General features: G+C 33.6%; 1 protein-coding gene and 1 long non-coding RNA gene across 2 annotated transcripts in view; both read left to right on the top strand.

The window, feature by feature from the left end:
* LOC143242821 (uncharacterized) overlaps positions 1-19416 on the top strand; it is a 75629-nt gene that overhangs the window by 14469 nt on the left and 41744 nt on the right. The window lies entirely within an intron of this gene.
* On the top strand, positions 9209-12726 carry LOC143243403 (uncharacterized). The gene is made up of 3 exons (XR_013024473.1): positions 9209-9444; positions 10161-10553; positions 12654-12726. It is a non-coding gene; the product is annotated as an uncharacterized LOC143243403 (long non-coding RNA).

The raw sequence follows: 19416 nt of genomic DNA, 5'->3' as shown, positions 1-19416 counted from the left end.
GAGGAAAGAAGTTGAGGTGGGAATGGAGAAAATGAATTTGGTGACATTAGGCATCCCATATCCTCATAGAGTCTTTAGCAACTTCTCAATACAGGCTTGGTAATTTGAGTGCAGGTGTGTTACCAAGGAAACCACTACAGACTGACTTGAATGCTTTCCATGCTCTCAGTTCCTTTAAGGTAGAAGCTCCTCAAAATCAATATCCTTCAGCACTTCTGGTTTGAGGTCGACAAAGATGCCCTCTTTGAGCTTAGCAGCACTGGACCTGGAACACAGTAGAACAAGTGTTGGAAGGCAGCACCATTTTTGTCCATGGCCTTCTGAAATTCTTCATCAAACCAAGCTTGATGTGAAGAGGAGGAAGAAGCACCTTCTTCATGTCAACCAGAGGATTCTCCTTGGCTGTGTTAGCCATGAGCAGTGCTTCTAGACTAAGTCTTTCTGCTTGTAATGCTGGGATACAGCTCGACTATCCAGAGACAGAGAAAGCAACAGTACTTTGTGAAGCCGGCTTGCATACCCATAAGAGACCAATGACGGGGTCCCACACGGACTCCACTGGTGGTTTGTACTTAACAGCTTCTAAAGAGCTCCATATTATTACAGGACTCCTTTAGATGGACAGGTGTGCAGAAGGAATGCTGGGATATTTATTCCCGTTGTGCAGAAGCACAGCCTTGAGACTTCCTTGGAAGAGTCTATGAAAAGGCAGTCTGAAGGATTATGTGGGCAAACCAAGGAGGAAGTGAACAAACCAGGTACATTTGTGCAGTAGCACAACTTGTTTTCCATGTCGAAAAATGAAGCAAGGTTTTTGTTCGATTCCTGAAACTGGTGATCCTTACATCTTCCTGGACTAGGTTCCACTGTTTAAGCCCGAGAAGCCAAGAGCTCTGACTGCTGTTTTGACAGATACAAATCACGAGCAGGTCATTCAGGGTCTTCTTCGCGTGATCCAGTGTGGCTCTGCCACTTGTTCCTGAATAAGAAGACAAATATCTTAGGAAGAGATTGACTTGGCAGAATCTTCAGGAGCATTTCTTCATCTGATGAGGAAGAGAAGACCCTTATTTACTGGAGGTGTTGGGACAGGAAGATCATCTGAATGGGGAGCGGGTCTCATAGCAGATGGAAGGTTGGGATATTTGATCTTTTTTCTAGAAGATGCATTGAAACCAGTTATATTTGTTGGGCAAAAAATACAATCATCTACATGGCCATTGGCTCTCTCAAACCATCGGGACTGCAAAGTTGAAAGCAGCTTTCTTGCCATTAAACCAAGCAGTTAGTCCATTGTAGCAGGGTTTACAACAGATGTGTGGAGCCAAGATTTGTCCTGATAACCAATTTTAGAGTCAAAATAATGAAAGTAGGCAGTTCTGAGGAGGGGAGTGATGGTTCGGCGCTGTGCAGCTGTCGTGAAGTCCCCACACGTAGCAGAAAGAATTGGCCTTGTTGGGGCATCCTCGGTGTTTTGACGAGCTTGGAAGCCATTGGAGAATCTAGAAAAACAAAGTAAAATTAAATCATATGTAGGCAATAATAATTGTATGTGGGTGGTGAAATTGTAATACAAATATATACCCAAAGATTGTGTAACACAATTGTCGAGGGACACCAACCTCCTCGCTGACTGCCAGTGCACTACTGACTGTTGATTGAGGCGTGTTGACTACGGCAACTGCCAAAATCCGTCTTGATATATAGCTATATATATATATATAATGTAATGCTATCACATACATTTATTGCATAATAACTAAAAAAGAAGATATAAGTCACACAATATTAGAAATTAACCCTGAATGCATATCATGCCTTTATGTACAGTATGTGTACAAAATGTACAGTATGCATATCTAAAAACTAGAGGTGATGAGTAAAACGGATTTCAAATCTGAATTCAGCACCCCTGCAAATTAGGTTAAAAACAGCTATTTTTGTGCTTGCCTCAATTTCTTTGTAAACCAGTGTTATCATTCACAAGTGTCAATCATGTCTTAGTTGTGTACAGTTTCAAAAAGTAATGTTTTCATTCTTTATTGTACAATAAATTACTTGATTAAATATCTCTATAAATGATTCCTTTTTAGTGAATATTTGTTAGTGCTGGTAAAAAGTTTATCATATCATATTTTACTTCATCTTTCATTATATTTTAATTTTTATGTGATTTTCTTTTATTCTTACCTATCAATTTAATTTGTAATGAGATGTATCTAATATTTATACAATAAACAATATTTAACAGTTTTACAGACATTTCAGTTTGAATAGTTTGATCTAAAACAGCTTTGTTTTTGGTTTTTTTTAAAGAATTTCCAACCCAGAAATGAGACATCAGACTGACATTCTAATAAACATTTGGCCAGGTTTTTGAATAAATTTGGTATTAACTGAAATGTCATATTTTGTTACTAGTTTTTGCCAAATGTTGGTTATTTTTCTGCTAATATCGGGAATATATGATATGCAACAGTATATGGTTTCATGATTTTTTAATTTGTGAGGTATATTTACTTTTGTTGGTTGATTTTGCTTTATGTTTAGGTGTGTGTGTGTGTGTGTGTGTGTGTGTGTATGTGTGTGTGAATATTTAACTATGGTTTATGGAGGAAACATGTTGATGTTGACTAAGTACTGTTTTATTTTGTCTAATTCATAATTAATTTTATCTGGTGAGCATATTTGGTTTCTTAGTGTGTTGAGTTTTGTTTTGTTTCATGTGCTGAGTCCCAAGGAATGTGTAGTCCAGCATGGGTGATTTTTCAGTGGATTTCTGTTTTAAATTGCATGTTAGTTCTTGTAATTTTGAGGTTAAGAAATGATATTTGATTGCTTTCTTTCTGTTCACATGTGAAGTTAATGTTGGGATATATAGAGTTAAAGTGATTGAAAAAAATTAAGTGTGTGTTGTGTGGATGTGAATCTCACAATTGTGTCATCTACATATCTGTACCAGTTTAGTGGCGGATGTAATGTTGTGTTCATTGTTTGTGTTTCAACTTGCGTCATAAAAATATTAGCTCGAACTGGTGTTACCGAGTTGCTCATGCTTAGGCGATTTGTTTGTATATAGTTGTGGTTGTTGAACATGAAGTTTGTCTTCATTGTGGTGAATTCTATGAGGGTTGCTAATTGGTTGCTGGGAATGTCTATTGATGAGTTAGGGTCTCGAATACAGAGTTCTAAGACTATCATACAGGCTTCAGCAGTTGGGACTTCTGTAAAGAGGGAAATAACATTGAAACTGGCCATTAAGGCTTCATGATTAAGTTGATTAAGATTAGACTTGAAATTAAAAGTCTTTGATGAATGAGTTGGTTGATGTTACATACTTGGAGAATGCCTATCCTTTGTATTTACCAAGATTGTAATTAAACAATTCATATGTAGATGTTATTGGTCATAATGGATGATCTGGTTTGAGAAGCTTGGGGATGCCGAATATTTGTGGTGTCGCGTGAGTCAGTCTTATGCGTAGACAGGAATAAAGTTTTGAAACTGTGTTGGCTTTTCATTTTTTAGTAGTATTTTGTTCAGTTGCATTTCATGTGTCTTTGTTGGTTTGTGTGTATTGGTTTTAATTTGTTTGTGTCTGATAGGATGTTCTTTATTTTTTGGATGTATTCATTAATGTTCATTATGACTATAACGCTTTCCTTTATCTGCTTTTAAAATTTTTTATGTTTTTGTCTTGTTTTAGGTTTTTTAATGGAATTAATGTCTCTTTTGTAAGATTGTTTTTTTAGCTTTCTGTTGTGAAATTATGTTGATGATTTTGTGAGAAAATTATTTGAAAAAAATCTTTTTAAAATGTTGTTTTTAGGTGTTTCTGGAAAATATAAATTTTTAATTTTTTTGGGGAAGTTTGGCTGTTGAAAGTTAATAAAATTGTCAGAGTTGTCTTTCTGTTGAAAGTATCACAAGTTTTCTGGCTAGGTCTTCTAAACATGTTTTAATTTCTAATGTTGGACCTTAGAACCAACCTAGAAAATAGTTTTTTGGCAAAATTAGTCACAAAATATGACATTCCAGTTAATACCAAATTTATTCAAAAACCAAGCACAAATCTAAGTTTTATATTATGTAAAAACTACAATGACAAACACCACACCAATATTATTTATTAAATACAATGTGATAACTGCCATGACTTCTATATTGGAGAAACAAGGAGAAAAATGGAAACCACATTCAAAGAACACAAATAGTCACCTCCACACGTTTTCGAACACTGTAATTCAATCTTTGGCTTTCCTTCCATCCAACAGTTCCTCAACTGCAGAAGTAAAACCCTGGAATTTATTGTTCAACAAAACAGAATTATTATGATCAATTTCCTAACTTTTAAATCAAATAGTGTTCTTTCAGCCATCCTGAATGTCAATGTTAACTGATATATCTTTTCCATGTAAATGTTTAAGCTCCTCCTGAAATCTTACTGTCATTCTCCACAGTCCACACTTTACCTGCCTCTTCTTTAATGAGGATACTCTCCAATTACAAATTCTACACACAAATTGCACATTTTCATTACTAGCTTCCTTCAAAATACCTGCCAGTCCAAAGCTCCCAAACGAAATCCCGTCATTGTACTCGTTACATCTGACAAACTTTGAACGCTTGTCTCCAAGTCTTAACTGTTGTATTGATACTTGCAGCCTTACAGTTATCAATACTAATTACCATAATCTTTTGCTAACAGCTACTATTGAGCTTAACATTTAAGAATCAATTACATTATTTTTTTTTATCACTACTCCTTCTTCACAATAACGTAATGAAGTTTAGCTATATGGAACTTTATAAATTAGTATAACTGACAACATACGTGAGGTTAATAACAAAATATTTTTAGTCTGATTTATAATCTACTTATTTTTATAAGCTGGATCAAAACTAGCGATCTCACTTGAAGTAATAAAGTTAATTCTTAAAACACCAAAAGATGTTAAAACTTTTAGAATAGGTTCGTTACAGTTAATCGAGTTCACTAATTTTTGCTGTAATAATAAAACACGAAGAGAAAAACAGTTTTAGTAAACTATATTTTAGATTATATTTACTTAATAAAAAAATATATTTATCCTGTTTTACGATTTATCACAAGCTTATCTTTAACGAAGCCGAAAGTACCATTACAATGTTAAGCCTATTTAAAAATTAAACCTTGTTGTAAAATCTACACATTTTAAATTTTAAGTTTAAATTGTGACCATCCTTTTTTTTATTTACAAATCAGACTATATCTAGTTGTTATTTAACCCAAATGACTTCGAATTTTAATATCAAGATTAAATAACTCACAAATTTATAAGAGCGACCACTCTCACCCTGCATCTCAAAACTCAGATTTGATGATCAGCGTTAACATCAAAAATATACGTATATATTTGATGGCATTTAAACGACAAAAAGCAACTTGAGCGTTGAGAGAATTTTTGTTCAATCGGAAATTTAGAATGAACAGATTTAAATAATAACAAATGCAAAGAAATGTACAAAATAACATTTGATACACACGTGTTAGAAAAACTACTGTGAAGAAAGGCTCAAATATAAGAATAAACCATTAATAATATGAAATATTATTACTTCATCAGCTTTATGTCCTTTCCAACAATATACTAAGCTACTTTAGAAATACTCAACAATACACACCGTCTCTTAGGAACCAAACTATCACTACACAAGTTTCGAAGTCTCTGTGAAAAAAACAACTGCGGCGTATATTTCAAAATATTAATTTTACTAAAAGTAATTACAAAGGCTCTTTGGAAGATCTAAGTTAACATAATAATGATGTCTATTCTGGAGTGTCTAACTCATTTATTTCTGTTGCTTCTAATATGCTGTTGGAGGAATATCTTAATCCAGGCTCTCTTTAGGTTTTTGATCGTAGCATCAATAATGGCTTCTATATGCTACTTAATTAAAGTAATGACGGCTTCCTGTAAATGTAAAACCACGGAAGATATGAAAGACGCTTTAAAGTATATGTCTAAAGAAATCTGTACGGACATCTTGATATATCTTATTATAGTTGTGGTAACTGTCCTATGGCGATCACATTACGTATCCATGATGAATATCGCAATATTCCTGATTATCGTAGTTGTGGTGGTTCTCCTAATCTGTTTGATTATCTTAGCCATGACAAATGTACTAAAACATTCAAATAATGTCTTTTGGGTGGTTATCCTAAGTTGTTTCGTAAATATCATCCTGATGGTTCTCGGCAGATGTTTGACTAACATTGTCATGATAGCCGTATTAATATGTTTAACTTCACTAATCATATTAATTGTTTTGATGCGTGAGACTAAAATGATAATGATAGATATCGAGAGATACTTAACTGAAAAGGTGATGATCAGTATCTTAGAGAAACTGATTAAAGTAATAATAATGACTACACTCCAATTTATAATCAAAGAAAACATGATAGCTCTCCAATATATCTTAGTTTACGTATTAATTAAGGTAATAACTTTTTTTATTTAATACAGTTATGGTGATTAGTGATGTCGATAAAAGCCCACGTGTAGAGAACTATATATGCAAAAACGTTTCTTTTGGGTTGAGAAAATATTTTACATGAAAGAGCGAACAACGTCACGTTCACAAAGAAAGAGGTAACTTACCGGAAGCTGACCACATGTTTGGAAGGGATTGTGTAACTGAGTGTCGGAATATAGAGGACGGTGTTAGATGTTTGAATATATAATTTTATTTGTATAAATAAATTACCGGTCAGTTACCTCTTTCTTTGTGAACCTGACGTAGTTCGCTCTTTCATGTAAAATATTTTCTCAACCCAAACGATCCATTTTTGCATATATAATTTTGATGATTGTTACGAGAAAAAAATCGTATATAGAAAAGATAAATTGTTTGATAATTATCAAAATTGTTGTAATGTAATAAGTCAAGTAACTAGTATATGGGAGTGACATATGAAGAAAACTTTAGCGTTTAGTAAACATAAAAGATATCACACACGGTAAAGAACAACATGGAAAAGAAATCCAAAGAGCTATTGAAGTAAGTGTAAAATCTTCCAAATAAACAATTTATTCATGTCTTATCTGAATGAGGTTAAACGTTTTATAAACTTAAGAAACACCGAGATAAATTAATTCAGTCAGTATTTATTAGACGATTAGGTGTGATAGCATTATTTTAGCTAATTGTCTAATTACCTGATTGATAGTTGTACAAAAATATTTGTTCATGTTGATTACTGATAAAGAAAAAGAAGTGAGTGAGTACGAGGGCTGTTCAAAAAATACGCGGACTGACGTCATAAAACAAAATGTACTTTATTTAGAAGTTACAGGTCTGGGACCCTTCAAAGTACTCTCCTCTCCAACGCACACATTTATCCCAAGGGTGTTTCCACTTGTTGAAACAGTCTTTGTACGCTTCTTTTGTAATGTCCTCCAGCTCCTTCGTCGCATTTGCCTTAATCTCGGGAATCGTCTCAAATCTTCTTCCTTTCAAGGGTCTTTTGAGTTTGGGAACAAGAAAAAATCGCAAGGAGCAAGGTCAGGTGAGTAGGGGGGTGAAGTGAGGAAGAACAGTGATCGAGTGTTTGGCCAAAACTCACGAGTTCTGAGGCACAAATTTTGCAGCAATGCGGTGCATCTTTAATTTTCGGTCAAAATCTCGTAACAAGATCCAACTGATATCTCACACTCTTTAGTAAGCTCCCTTACAGTCAGACGTCGATTTGCCCGCACCAGGGTGTTGATTTTGTCGACGTGTGGGTCGTCAGTTTACGTGGAAGGACGTCCATGACGCTCATCATCTTCAATGGACTGTCTTGTTCTTTAACAAGCACAACAAGCTGAGTCTAATGGCAAAGAAACCAAGACGATTAGAACTTGTAGAACTGCTGCAGCCCTTGTCTGTCCTTCCTGCCGTTGAGGAGTCCAGGTTGGGGTCTTGGGGTTGGGTCGTTTTTTGTCAAGAACCTCACCCTCGATCTTGCCATCATTGATGACCCTACCAGAAACGCAAGCCTCCAGAGGACATCGCTCTCAGTATTACTTGCACGTGCATGCCCTCTCACCACGGCAAGGTGACGATCCGACTGGAGAGTTAACAGGAGTAATAGTTTAACGTTTTCCTATTTTCTGTCTTTCAGACCCTGGTAACCCAAACTATCATGTGATTATATTTATTGGAATTTTACTTTCTACACCAAATTATAAGGCAATGTGTTAAGAAATTAATGAGATATAACGTGAAAAACTTTGATTGAATTTAGCATCAGGAGATGTTATATTAAGTATTTAGCACAGATGATGATGCTTCAAAGAGCTCTGCCGATTTCAGAGGGTTAATGACAAGTATCTGTTAGTCTACATTCCATGTTGTTACTATAAATAAGCTATTGACCATGTTTTGAGAAGAAACAAAGATACGTAAAGCTCTGCTTTGAATAATATGGTTGTGATCTTATTCATTTCTTATTTGATGGGATTTGTTAACGTGTATTGATAAAAAGTCTAATCAAAATAATGTGAAAGTGATGTGCGGCGAAAAGAAGAATTAGATGTGTGACTTAAAGGAATGAAATAAAATTGCAGACCAAACTGGTAGCTATACCTTTATGTCCTAAACTGAACAAACAACGTAGCCAGGCTAATTGATGAATGAATATTTTCTTTAGAATTATTTATTGTCAATATTACAAGTGTAGCTAGAAGTTTGACCGCCAATTTTGATTTCTCTCTGTTACGGCTAGAAAAGAAAGGTGTATAAAAAGTAACTTTCCAGTCTTATATTTGTCATCACTCAATACGTTTTTCGTTGAATACCAGTCTCATGAATTGAGCTATGTGATGAGAGACAAATAATTCTGTGAAAACCTCTTTACATTTGAAGTGTAATACTTTAAAAGTTACGTGTTAAGTGCTGAAAGGACAAATTAAGTTGAAAGTAGAAGAAATTACAATTAAATTTATCACTTTACAATCAACAGATATAGTCACATAATATAATCAACGCTTCTTTCACATGAAATGATAAGATTTCAGGGCTAACTGAAATTTCTTCTTAGTGCAATTATAAATTTATTAAAAGTTGAAACATCAACTTGATTAGTTGGAATGAAGTCAAATATTTAGTGTACGTCAGTATGAAATAAAAATTAACAAATTTTCTCTAACATTTTATAGCTTTGATCTATCTTCGTTTGAAATGCATATGAGAAAAATCCAAATATTGGCTACGTCTTTTGTTATTAATTAAAAACTAATAAGTAGCAGTTTGTGTATTAGCTATTTGTTAGTTAGTTGTTGAGCCTTCAGTGTGGTTACGTCATATCCCTCCACTATATAAAAACTTGAAGAATTCTTTTTACACAGTCAACTAACTTACAGCTGATTTTAACGTTTCTTACTCTATCGCAGCCCAACGAACATGAAGACAGTTGTAAGTGTTCTACAGTTTATTCTATAAGTTAATTATATGCCAAACTGCAACACAACTCATCAGAGAGAAAAAAACTGTATTTGTTGCACGGTATAATTTCAATATCAGAAGTGACAGCCCTCTACGTAGAATAATGTGAGATAATTTGACTAAAATTAAATCTTATGATACGAGACCTGATCGGATATTGTTAGTGAAATATACGTTTGATAACAATATTTTTTGAAAGTTATTCAAATTTAGTATAAAAGAATTCCCAGTAAAACAGCACTGTGATAAATGTTCTCATCATGTAAAACAACAAACAGGAGGAATTATGTTGAATTTCCCACCAAGCTTCTCGAGTGGTATCTGTCACAACACCAGTATGATAACACCAATGTTGACTAGATTCATCAAGTTAATCAACATTTGTAATTTCAATAACAATTATTAATATAAATTAGGCCAAACGATTTCGACGAAAGAAGAATAATGCCATTTATTTTACAATAATCTGTTCTATCTAAGAACATTTCATAATGAAATCATAAAGCTTTACGGGGAAAATGTTATTCGATAGGCTAATTTATATTGTAATAATTTGTGTGTCTGTTTTTCTTTGTAAAATAACTTTGTTCCACACAATTTCCTCAAGGACCAAGCGAGTAGGTTGTTTGTTTTTAATGGTAATAGTTTTATAAAAGATATGATTTTGATATTTACTTTTATTACAGATTTTCGTTCTTCTTTTGATGACTACAGGAAGTTTCGCTAAAAATGGAAATAGCAAAAACATCCGGAACATTTACGATGGTTTCGGTGATCCAAGAAACACAGCGAGAGGAAGGGGAGTTATTGACCTACCTGGCTTTGACGTCGATCCAGGTTTTGGAAGACGTAATGGAAATGGAAAAGGCAACAAAAAAGTTGACAAGAGACGCCATCAGAGACTTAGGCTTAGAACTTCATTCCAAGTTTGGCTTAAAAAGCGGTGGATAGTGGGTTGAGAAACGGAAGAGGATTGGGTAGAAGTCCAAATAAGAACGACGGTCTACATTTTGGCGGAGGAAATAGTAATGGTAGAGGAAATGGTTATGACAGAGGAAAATTCGTAACAGCTAACCGAGGTAAGTATTATTGAATATTTCAAACTTTAAATATGAAAATATTGCAAAGTTCCACTTTTCTTGTAAGAAGTGTAAATAATTTAACCTTCCAGCCATGCTGCTCGACAAGCGATCTGAAGAAACAAACTTGAACCTGTTTTAACTTATGTTGATGCCCCCAGTTGGTACAGTGGCAAGTCTATGGATTTGAAACACTGAAATCAGCGTTTCAATTCCCCTCGGTGGACTCAGCAGACAGATCGATGTGGCTTTGCTATAAGTTTGTTTGTTTGATTTTTGAATTTCGCACAAATCTACTCGAGGGCTATCTGTGCTAGTCGTTCCTAATTTAATAGTGTAAGACAAAAGGGAAGGCAGCTAGTCATCACCACCCACCGCCTACTCTTGGGCTACACTACTTTACCAACGAATAGTGGGATTGACCGTCACATTATAAAGTCCCCCCGTCTGAAAGGGCGCGCATGTTAGGCGCGACAGGGATGCAAACCCGCGACTTTCAGATTACGAGTCGCACTCCTTAACACGCTTGGCCATGCCGGGCCGGCTTTGCTATAAGAAAAACACACACACACTAATGTTAATTGCATGGCATGACCAGCTGGTTAAGATGCTCGACACGTGATATGAAAATCACGGGTTCGAATTTCCGTCACGCCAAATTATTCTCGCTTTTTCAACCATGGGGCGTTATAATGTTACTCTCAATCCCACTATTCGTTTGTTCAAAAGTAGCCTAAGAATTGGCAGTGGGTAGTGGTGACTAGCTTCCATACATTGATAAATTTGGGATGGGTAGCGCAGATAGCTCTCGTGTAGCTTTTGTGAAATTAAAAAAAAAAGCAAAGAAACCAATTCAGTAATACAAAATTATAAAGAGGTAAAATGATGAGGCAGTTCACAATATTTGAACAGAAACTTATTGACTGACCGACATTTACCCCCACGTGGCAGAGAGGTAAGTCAGCGGTTTTACACCAGTGGAAACCGGAATTTGGTACTTGTTGTGCATATGCGTAATGTATAAGAACTCAAAATTAATACACATTAAACAATATGTTAAGTATGCAATGAGAATCATAAAGGTGTTAGCACACGTGTTCTTTTTAGTACAAAGCTACACAGTGGTTTATTGCAATTCATCCACCGTATATAACCTAATACCGGTTATTAGCGTTTTAAGTCCCTAAAATCATCGAAAAGTCGTTGAGAGAAGAGAGAGAACTATTGTATTTGTGCAGCATAAGTAATTCTCACGTTTAATAAAACGGTAAAAATGAAATATTGTAACCTCTACTTCACAATTAGCTCTAAATAAATAGGAGTATATTACTTAAGGGAATTGTGTTTATGATATATGATTAATAAACAAATAATTTTAACTTAAAAACAAATTACTCAAAATACGTTTAATTTATTTTTGTTTTGGCTTGTTTTCTTAAGTTAAAATTAATTATATAATTAGTCAGTGATTTGGATTTGCTGTTTTTAACGCAATCCTTTCTTATGATTTTTGGGTTCGAATCCCCGTCCCATCAAACATGTTTCTCCTTTTAACCATTGAAGCGTTATATTGTGAGGGTCATCCCAATAATCGTTGGTAAAAGAGTAGCCCAAGAATTGGCGGTGGGTGGTGATGACTAGCTGTCTTCCCTCTAGTCTTACACTCCTAAATTAGGGACTTCTAGCGCAGATAATCCTCGAGTAGTTTTGCGCGAAACTCAAAACTATCCAAACCAAACCTTCATATTTTAGTTAATTATTTTCACCAATATATATATATATATATATAAGTATAATGAAAACTATTTCACAAATAATTCAATACACCGGTATGTCTGTGGATTCACAGCTCTAGAATCTGGGTTTCGATTGTGGTGGGCTGAGACCAGATGTCCCATTGTAGAGCTTTGTGCTTAGTTAGAAACAAGCAAACATATATGATATAATTCATATTTTTCTTGATACATAAACTTCTCCAATCCCTTAAAATCATTAAAGTTAATTAAATATCTTACTTATTACAACATTGACACATTTTGTGGTTTTAATTCAATTTGTATGAAACTTTAAAAGTACTTTTTTTTCTTTATCACTTCTTAGGATCTTGATTCTCACTGAAAGAAAAGATGTTTTGAAATCTTACCTTCATTTAATTAACAATTCGCAAATTAAGTAGTGTACAAAAAAAATATATATTTGAAATTAATTACTATAAAGTGAATTTTGAAATGAAAAACTTTGTATTGAATAGCAAATAAAGTGTAATTTGTACCTAAAATAAATATTTTTTCTGTCTGTTCCTCCTCCACCAAAAACACATTTCGATACCGAATCAAGTGTTTGCTTCGGTTAGTTTTTGCGATCTTACTTACAAATATTTGAACGTTAATATTATATTATAAAGATATTGAGAAAAAAAGAAAGTCAAACGTGTTACCAGTCGAATGGGCTGTAAATACCTATACAGTAAATAGTATAAACCATTAAAATTTGTATTTGTAAGTAATTTAAAATTACACAACTATATTTCTGTAACTAATATAAACTATACAAGTATGTCTCTTTGAACGGTTAAACTACAAAATTGTGTTTCTTTAAATACTGTAAACTACACAACTGAGTATGTGTGCTGAATATAAATTATCACAAGATTAGAGTGAATTAATCTATGAGACCTTTTCCCTCATTTATATCTACTATATTTTTTGTGCGATAGAAAAGAGCGGGAAATTTAAACACAAGAAATATATTTATTTTATATTTTCTAACTGCACATTTTATTATTGTATGTTTTGTTTTAGTGGAAATTGTGTTCAAATATAACTATTTGCAGCAGTTCCTGTAGTAACAGTATAGAAACTAACAATTTATAAAATATGTTTATGGTTTTTGACATCTGGGAAAATTTAATATGGATTTAGTTCACATTTGTGCTGAAAAGTTAGTATGAGTTCGAATCGGTCAACTACTTAAGGTGAAGTATGTTTACAGAGAGTTTTACACAAACTGATGATATATTTTAGATATATTATATACATGTAGATTTTTGGAATAATTTCTACATTATGATGGCAATTTGTTTTAATTGCCAATAAAGAAAACTTATGTTGGTTAATATTAAATATATAAACTGTGCCGATATATATACTTACAGTTCTTTGTATGTTTAATTTTCGCGCAAAGCTACACGAAGGCTATCTGCGCTAGCCGTCCCTAATTTAGCGGTATAAGACAAGAAGGAAGGCAGCTAGTCATCACTACCCAATGCCAACTCTTAGGCTACTCTTTTACTAACGAATAGTGGGATTCACCGTCACATATTAACGTACGGCTAAAAGGGCGAGCATGTTTGGTGCGACCGGAATTCGAACCCATATATACATTTATAATGAATTATAATAAACTGGATTTAGTGATAACTCCGCATGCAGTTGTGATTAAGCAAAGAGAAAACTTTACGGATCTATATCTTGAAATACATGACAAACGTATGATGTTGACATAATAAGACCTTTCCACATGGCTGTACAACGATTTTTGTGTTTGGAGCTGAACAAACATCGGTTGAAGTCATGCATTGCTTGATGTAGTTCTCTGTTTTGTTTAACGCAATTGATTCAAATCTATTCTTCACAAAACGGGATTTGATATATTTATAATTTTGAGTACTTGAGAAAAAAACAACTTGTAACACTGATCTACCTAACTTCTTTGATGCGTTTTCAATCAACCAGTGTTGTTTGAAATCATTGCTTACCAATTATGTTTAACAGCATTTTGAAACCATATTTATAACAACGTGTTAAATATTGAACAAAATATTTCATCAGTACACGGGGATAAAATACAAGAAGCCTACATAGTTTTATTATACGAACATTACAGCTCGAGACCCTAAATAAAACCACAATGATTGGTCATCACCTGCTGTTATTTTAATAACTAACCAAAAATGCTCAGTAATTTGTATTGTAAACTATTTGAATAAAGAACGTTTTGGTATACATACTGAAGATAATAGCATTCTTATATCACAGAAATATCTGATTTCAAATGTTTAAAACTGATTACCGAACTAATATATTACGTAAATAACATTTCTGTGTAAGGGAAAAAAATATTTTATTTTTATAAGTCTTGGAATTTTGATGATCAACATAAGTATAGAATAAAGTTAACAAAATTAGAAAATAACCAGGCACACCTGTATATAGTTTTTGTTTTACATTAAGCACAAAGCTACACAATGTGCTATCTGAGCTCTCCCCAACACAGGTCTCGGAACCCGGTTTTAAGCGTTGTAAGTCGGCAGACATATCGCTAAGCCACTGGGGAGCCACATTTATATATCTTTAATTATTATTTCTCCAGACATTTCTAATATTGTGCAAATGTTTCGCATATCATATTCAATACTTATTTGTTGTTTATTTTATGTTTTTTTCTCTTTAGCAATAACCAAACAATCTGTTTATTGAAAATCACACGTAAAAATTTATCTACTCACACAATTTGATATGCACACGTAAATAATCTGTGTGTTCATACGGATTTATATACATGCGTAAATATTGTATCTAGTCACACTGATTGATTTTCACACGCAAACATCCCGTCTATCACACAATTTGATATTCACACTCATAAGTAGCCATTAACAACTCCGAATGTTAAAATTAATGATAAGTTGTAGAATCTTCATTTAAACGCTAAAACATTCTTTACCGTTAAAACACGAGTAGATGCCAATGACCACATCAGCGATCGGAACCTGATACTTGTTCTAGACACAAATAAGTACATTTTATGCTAACTGATTTTATAGAAGGCCACTTTTTGTTTTTCACTAACTCAGGAATATTTTTGACTAACAACAGTTAACAAATAATAACTTTTGCTTTTGGTTATAGTGGTCTGCACTCTAGAAAGTTACGCTAAGAACGGAAATAACGATACACACCGGAACATCCACGATGGTTGCAGTGATCTCGGAAACAAAAGGGGGGTGTGCGAACGGTAATGACAGATATGGGAGTAACGGTGATCCAGGTTTTCATAAAAGTAATAGAAATAAAGGAGACAATAAGAAACGGTTAGGAAGAGTCACTGTGATGAGGGAAATAATAAATAAATCTAAGTAAGGGTTTCATTTCTCCCTTAATGCGATGATATTATTGGGCCACGCACTCACGTGACATTAACAGATCAATGTTAATACTTAAACAACCAATCCTCAAAATACGTTATGGGATATGATGTGTGACTGGCGACTGAAGAAGCTTTCTTTCATAATACTATTTTTTACTTTATACTGTGGCATCTAACGACCTATTTTCATTTTAACAAATGAAAGCAGTGACCGTCTGATTAATTAAAGTTTGCTACTAATCTTTACAACCATCTACAGTCAGAAATCATTATTAGACGTAATTTTATAATAATCTTAAATTAAAATCTCCTTAGTCAACAGGCACATACACAAAACAATCTTTTTCTTTCGTTTTATACTGTTTCAGTAAAACTAGATGGCGCTATATTCAATAACATTTTTTTTTATATAGGAAACTTCCATTTATCAAAGGAAATCATGGTTTCAGAACATTAAAAAAAATAAAACTTAAATTTATAGATTTTTCTATGTTTGGCAATTCGAGTCCCAACATATAGTATTTTTCTTGACCTATTTTAATCGTTTCCTTTTCAATAAGTAACTAAAACAGTATGGAAGAAAAAGGACATTGGCCATACTTTACCTTAGCACTTCCATATTTTCTGCATGGTTACAGTTTTACTGTGATGCAGTAAGTAAAGTTAGTAACATTTATCAAAACTCTTAAAAGCACAAACGGTTTTGCTATATTCACAAACTTCTGATCTGATGAACCAAAGATGATCAGAATTAGATAATAAATCTAGGGATTAATACAGAATAAGATTTCTACTTATTAACAGGCCAAATATAAACAATATCCCATAAGATCTAGGTTACGTTGAAACAAGATATCAAGCTAATAATGTAGTGTGATTATAAAAAAGAGAATAAAATAAAAAACTGATAAACATAATAACATAGATTTACACTTCACATGAGACATTAATGTTTGACCTATTACATTGTAAACTGTTACATATTCCAAATAGTTCTTTAAAGATTTTGAACAAGTAGAAGTGTTCATCATAATATTATTACAACCATACTCTAAGCAAGTTTCTATATATACAGTCTTATATACGGCAAACATAGTTTGCGGAATGCTATTTAAGTTAGCTATTTAATACAACATACATTATACATATTATAAATTAAATATATTACAGACATTATAATCAATAAAGTTACTGAAAGTAACCTTAAAAAAAATTGAAACATGTATTAGAAGAACACACCTATGCTCAGTAACATGATAGTAAAGTATATAAAACACTTGAATTGATTTGAGATTTATTTATACATTCTTCAAGAGCTGTTAATTGAAAAAATAAAGTGGGTAAAGGAACTTATTTCATGACAACATGAGTTGTTAAGCATACATGAAGTGCCAACTGAGAAAATATTGTTACGATACAAGTATGTGGCTGTAGAAAATAGCGTTCGGTAAGTTTATTTATATTCAGTTGTATGTGAGTTTTCACGATGGCAAAGTCACATCGAGCTAGCTGCTGAGTCCACCGTTTGTTCAGTTGTCTTTATTGTGAAACGTAGAACATTAAGTAAATACGAAATAATTATTGGACGCACCATAGAGTTTGTTTTGTCTGCAAGACTAATAAACGTGTGTCTTAATTCACGTTTCTTATATTGTAGTACAATATCTCTGAACTTTCTGTACTGGGATAAAATGTATCTGAATATTCTTCACTGGTACAAAATTCAACTGTTTCTGAACTGCGGTGTACGGTATCTATACGTACTATAACAGCACATAACATGACTGGACTTCAATTTCCATACTGGGATAAAATCTATCAGAGATTTAATCAATGATACAGTCTCTCTGAACCTTTTCTAAACTGTAACACAAAACGCTATAATTCTAAGATAGTTTCTCTTCTTGAAGGGCAAGCAAAGAGCAACAATATTTAATTGAAACATTTATGATATAAAACCGTACTTGTAAAAAACGTAAAACGTAAGGTAATTTTCTAAAACACTTGTGATGTAACAAAGCATTTGCAATTAACGTATGGTTATTTACTAAAACACTTTTGAAATAAACGTGTTTTGCTTTTATATGTGATGAAACAAAATAACGTTTATCATTGTTATTAAATACTTGCCTTGATTTTGTGAAATTTCTTCGCAATTATGATTTTCTGTCTTGTTTTACTACACTTCCTTGTTGGCGTATCGTTTGAATTTCAGGTATTTTGCCAATACCGCATGTAAGTGCTAATTGTTTACTTCGGCTGTATTTTCATAACATATTCCTCAGTTCAGGTTCAAAGCAAGTTTGTTTGTTTTTGAATTTCGCGCAAAGCTACATAAGGACTATCTGCGCTAGCCGTCCCTAATTTTGCAGTTTAAGACTGGAGAGACGGCAGGCAGTCATCACCACCCACCGCCAACTCTTGGGCGATTCTTTTACCAGCGAATAATGGGGTTGACCGAAAATTATAACGCCATCACGGCCGAAAGTGCGAGCATGTTTGGTGCGACCATAATTCAATCTGCGACCCTTAGATTACGAGTCGAACGCTTCAACCCACCTGACCATGCCTAGCCTTCTAAGTACGTATATTATCACAAGCCAATTTGTACAGATTTCTGCACAGCGCGTTTTAACAAGTGAATGTGGATAGATTAACAACAAGTTACACACTATGTAGCCCTGAAATAAAAAAAAAAAAAAAGAGGTCAATACGCTTCCAGTCAAAAATGTCACAACTGAACCAGAAAACCTGTTCTAAATGTAGATAAACATCTCGAATAGACCTCACTGCACGTGTATTTTATACAATTTATTGAAGACAGCTAGAGTTGGATGTGTTATTATTGACGTGATTTGATATTCCAGTTGTTTAGAGAAGTATTACGAATCTCCAGTTGAAATATACATACAACGTAGTTTATTTGTTCTAATACTATTCTTTAATGTGTACCTTTAACAAAACAACATGAAAAACAAAGTGGCAAGTTTATTTTATAATATGTATATGATATGTTTTTTCTCAGCTGCAGCACAGCGGCTTATAAAACGGCTCAAAGTTATTATTATTTTATTAATATTTTAAGTACTAACTTCTAACTCATATCTTCATCACCTCTTGATCGATTTGAGAGCTAATATCGATTGATTTTTTCGATCGTACCAAAAGTATCATAGATTAATTCAGTGTAATCCTGCCTAGAATAATTTTAATTGAAGGTAGGTTGATAGGAATCCTGAATAATAACAAAATTGAATAAAATATACCCACTCCCTACCGCTGGTATTAGTAGTGTAAGTAAATATAGGTTGAAAAAGGACACAAAAATTGTCTCGTAGATTAATTTACTCAAATTCTGCTTAACAGATTTTGAAGTGCTCTTGGTTATTTAGGTTTCTGTCTTGTTTTATCAAATAATGCTTTTGATAGCAAAAGATGTGTTTTTAGTTATGTCTTACTGGAACTATCAGAGTTAACATCTCAACTGCTTGTTTTTGAATTTCGCGCATAGCCAATCGAGGGCTATCTGCGCCTACCCGTTCCTAATTTAGCAGTGTAAGACAAGAGGGAAGGCAGCTAGTCATCACCACGCTCCGCCAACTCTTTGGTTACTCTTTTACCAACGAATAGTGGATTGACTGTGGGATTGACCGTTAAATTATAACGCTCCAACGACCGAAAGGGCGAGTATGTTTGGTACGACCAGGATTCGAAC

Source organism: Tachypleus tridentatus, unplaced genomic scaffold (genome assembly GCF_004210375.1).
Source record: "Tachypleus tridentatus isolate NWPU-2018 unplaced genomic scaffold, ASM421037v1 Hic_cluster_2, whole genome shotgun sequence".
Taxonomy (NCBI): domain Eukaryota; kingdom Metazoa; phylum Arthropoda; class Merostomata; order Xiphosura; family Limulidae; genus Tachypleus; species Tachypleus tridentatus.
Note: the sequence above shows the minus strand (reverse complement) of the source record. Positions and strands in the feature narration are given on the sequence as shown.